Source organism: Palaemon carinicauda, chromosome 7 (assembly GCF_036898095.1).
Source record: "Palaemon carinicauda isolate YSFRI2023 chromosome 7, ASM3689809v2, whole genome shotgun sequence".
In the NCBI taxonomy this organism is placed as follows: Eukaryota; Metazoa; Arthropoda; class Malacostraca; order Decapoda; family Palaemonidae; genus Palaemon; species Palaemon carinicauda.
The window spans coordinates 38,569,138-38,574,137 of NC_090731.1; the positions used below are offsets into that span (position 1 = coordinate 38,569,138).

At 31.9% G+C, this 5,000-nt stretch overlaps 1 pseudogene; it reads left to right on the forward strand.

Moving 5' to 3' along the window:
* Positions 1 to 5,000, forward strand: part of LOC137644250 (putative neural-cadherin 2) — a 150,212-nt pseudogene that overhangs the window by 64,358 nt on the left and 80,854 nt on the right.

Sequence of the window (5,000 nt, forward strand, 5' to 3'; positions counted from 1 at the left end):
AAGCGATGAAATCATATAAAAAAATTAAAATAAAGGTTATATTTCTTTAAAGAAAATAACTCGCATTGCCCCAATAAACTTTAATAAAAATACACAGCATCCATTTGCTATCTGCTAGCCCATATTTTCCCAGTTCCATTAAATTCCGTGTTTTTTTTTCCGAATAACACGATATTTGGTTTATCATATAATATTTTTTTGTCATTTTTCATTCACTTCTCAGATAATCTTTGCCTTTCTAACATTGATCTCTGTTCCATTTCCTTACGTAAGATTGCACTTTTTTCCCATTTCAATTCTTTCTGAACTTGAACTTTTTATTTAAACTGGTCGATATATATTCAACATTACTTTCAATCAAAACTTTTATTCATTTTCATTGTAATTGTACACTGTTCATACCATTTTGTGGGTGGCTCGCAATTTAATGAAAATCACTAAATTCTAGTAATCAAAGTTAATAGTTAATATCGGCTATTATTATTATTATTATTATTATTATTATTATTATTATTATTATTATTATTATTATTATTATTATTATTATTATTATTATTGTGATACAAACCTAGCAGAGAAAGTAAACTGATACAAGGGCTTCAATAGGGTAAGCAGCTCAATATTGGAAGGAAATAGAGAAATAACAAATAAACTATAAATGAGATGTGATTGAGATAGGCAATGCATTCATATGCTATTAATATAACCTTTTAAATACCTTATTGCCAAAAGGTATTCACACCACATATTTGTTTTTACCCAGAGCACTTATAGAATAACCTGTGTGGTCACTTCCCTGACTGGTGATTGCCAGAATGGGGTTTGAGTCCCGCTCAAACTCGGTAGTTCCTTTGGTTGCTGCAACCTCATCATCAATGTGGGCTAAGGATGGTGGTTTTGGGGAGCCTATAGGTCTATCTACCAAGTCATCAGCAGCCATTGTCTGTCCCTCCTTGGCCATAGCTTGAGTGGAGAGGGATCTTGGGCGCTGATCATTGTCCTGCTTGGTAGGGCAATGTCACTGTCCCTGTCCTCCCATTCAAGAACGGCCTTCAAAGCCTTTAAAACCGGAATAGTGACTCCATTAATTCAAGCATGAAAGATTTAGCTACTTTCACCCTTCTTTAAATGAAAAATTAACTTTAGTCTGAACTGAACAGAAGTAGGTATAAAACCTAATCCTTTATCAATATTCCAAACACTTTGTTGTCTAGTATTTGAAGATATGCATAATATATAAGTATTTTATAGTCTGAGAGGATATGCAATGTTAAAAATATCTCATATACTTATGTTTGAATGAGGTAATGTTGCAGAGTAATAAAATGCTGTAAAACTATTTCCATGGTCTTAAGAAATATACAGTACATGTATTTAGGATCATTTTAATTTTTTTTAATAAAGTTTTTGAAAATATACGTCATAAGGGTCACGATATAATTTCAAATAGCTTATTGTATTCCTAACAGTATTTTATTATATTTCGATGAATTTCTAACAAGTATTTTAGATCTAGAACTACACTAGCGACTACACACACAGATATATATATATATTATATATATATATACATATATATATATATATGTATATATATATATATATATATATAAATAAACACTCACAAGTGCATATATTATTTTTGGGCATATATATCTCACTCGTACCTAATCCCATAAAAATGGATGCATTCATGAATATTGTATACACCGTCGAAGATATCCCCTTCCACACTCACTGGCCAGAAGTTCCCTTAATATCGAAGCACGCCATTGCCTGTATAGATATCCAATAAAATCATTCAACCCACGATATTTGCCTACTCTCAACCTATTTATCGTAAATTTGCATCCAAATTTGTATCGTAATTTTTTTCAGGAGCGGCCGTTCGATACAGTATCACGGGAGGAAACAGAGACGGTTTGTTTACCATCGACCAAAGTACTGGACTCATCACACTTGCTGCAACACTCGACTACGAAGTGTATGACAAGGTAATAAAGCATTTGAATAAAGCAAAATCGCTATGAAAAACTAGATGGGAATACTGAAATGTCCTCCTCCGGAAATGATTGCGTGTTTTATTATTATTATTATTATTATTATTATTATTATTATTATTATTATTATTATTATTATTATTATTATTATTATTATTGTCCCGCTGGAAAAGTTGATTGCATGTTTTTCAGAATCAATTATATTACTTTCATCGTTGATTTTATCTTATTATTATTATTATTATTATTATTATTATTATTATTATTATTATTATTATTATTATTATTATTATTATTATTATTATTATTATGATTTTTGTTGTTGTTGTTATAAGTTTCTCTCCACATCATTATGTATTTTTCAATTTTTCAATTACGTGTAAGACTCACCATCCATATGGAAGCGCAACTAGAATTTAAAAAAAAAGTGTCTTCGTAACTACACAGAATATTGGTTTCTGTAGTAACCCCAAAAACAATAAACATTAAAATTCATTCAGTTATCCCTTTCATCTTTTGCTGTAAAAATAAGACTGATTCTTAGCTATGGGTAATATAATCTAATCAATTCAATATCTTTTCAAATTGTTAAGCATGAATTGGTAATATCTGGAGAAGCAGAAGGACAAACAGCCCATACAATTGTCCAAGTGAGGGTCGCTGACGTCAATGATAGTCCTCCATATTTCATCAAACCGGACCCACAAGTCACAGTCATTGAGGAAGATGACCGCCATCTCCCACAGAAATTACTGAAGGTTAAAAGAATTTCTATACCTTGCTCCTAATGAAAGAAGATATAATTATATACGTTCCCTTGTCTTTCCATGGGGAAATTAATTGTGTGATTCCAAACATAATGCCGCTGTAATCCATTACAGCTTCTTTATTAATTTCCTACCATTTGTTCTTCTTAAAAGGTCGAAGCCCGTGACAAAGACGACCTGGATTACCAAGGGCTTCTGTACACGGTGCGAGGAGATGGAGTGGACGGATACAAGCCAGAGGAGGCTTATTTCACAGTCAATTCTCTCACGGGGGAACTCATTCAACAACGTGTGAGTTGGAGATCTTATTTTTTTTTTTTACATGAATGAATGGAAGACAATTCATATTTCCTCGCAGATATATATACAGTATATATATATATATATATATTATATAAATACAGTATATATATATATATATATATCTACATATATATATATATATATATATATATGTATATATATATATACTTATATGTACATATATCTATCTATCTATCTATATTTATATATCAATATATATATATATATATATATATTTATATGTATATAAACCACACACACACACACACACACAACACACACATATATATATATATATATATAAATATGTATTATATATACATATATATACATATAAATATGTATATATAAACATATATACTTATAATATGTATATATATATATATATATACTGTATATATATATATATATATATATAACATTTATATATATATATATATATATATGTGTGTGTGTGTGTGTGTGTGTGTATATATATATATATATGTTTTTTCAAAAGGCCCATAAAAGAAACACAGGAAATATGAATAAATCACACTATATTTCGGTCAATAAACATCGACCCTCTTCAGGATGTAAGGTGAAAGTGAGAATTACAGTGGAGAGTGACGGTTTATATATGAAAGTAAAAGGGTGTGTTCAATTGTTCTATACTTGTTATAATTGCTGGAAGGATTAGCCAAATTTAATTACATTCAGGTGCGTGTTCTTATTGTTGAGCCGCTTGGAGGAAGTCTTGACCTCTGATGCATGTCTGGTGGTCGGTCTCCGTGGATTATCTTCTTAATGATAGGGTTGAGAAGAGTATTGTCCACTGTGTCAGCTTTCCATTGGCCCCCACATAGGTTCATTGTGTTTGATTGATTTATGATGGCTGATTCCAGGATTTTCCTTCTGTACGGACAGGTACTCTTAAAAAGCAAAGACGACTCACTCCAGTTAATCTGGTGCCCTAAATCCCTAAGGTGAATGAAAATCCCCGAGTTTTCATACCCATATCTAACAGATCTTTTGTGTTCGGATAATCTTTGAGATAGCGAACGGCCAGTTTGCCCAACGTACACTTTTTCACAATCCCTACATGGTACTTTGTAAACGCCAGATTCTATCTCTCTTTTATTTTGATAAACATTAATAAGGGCGCTTCCTATGGTCTTTGGATATGAAAAAACAAAGGGGTTCTCAGTTTTGATATGATTTGTTGTATTTTTAATACCTTCTATATATGGGAGTTTTATCTTATTTTTAAAATCTCTTTGGTTAGTAACATCATGATCTTTATAATATATCGTGTTGGCTTTGTTGATGGCCTTTTCTATGACATACGTCGGGTAGAATAGCTGGGCGAGTTGTTTACGGATGATTTCAAATTCTTTATTTAGGTAGGCTGGGGAACAGATTCTCAAAGCTCTAAGAAATAGATTGCAAGCTACTCCAATTTTTACAGAAATGTCGTGATAACTAAAGAAATGAATGTAGGAAATAGAGAAAGTTGGTTTTCTATACACAGTGAAATTATACCCCGTCGATTCCCTTATAATTAGTATGTCCAAAGACCATAGGAAGCGCCCTTATTAATGTTTATCAAAATAAAAGAGAGATAGAATCCGGCGTTTACAAAGTACCATGTAGGGATTGTGAAAAAGTGTACGTTGGGCAAACTGGCCGTTCGCTATCTCAAAGATTATCCGAACACAAAAGATCTGTTAGATATGGGTATGAAAACTCGGGGATTTTCATTCACCTTAGGGATTTAGGGCACCAGATTAACTGGAGTGAGTCGTCTTTGCTTTTTGAGAGTACCTGTCCGTACAGAAGGAAAATCCTGGAATCAGCCATCATAAATCAATCAAACACAATGAACCTATGTGGGGGCCAATGGAAAGCTGACACAGTGGACAATACTCTTCTCAACCCTATCATTAAGAAG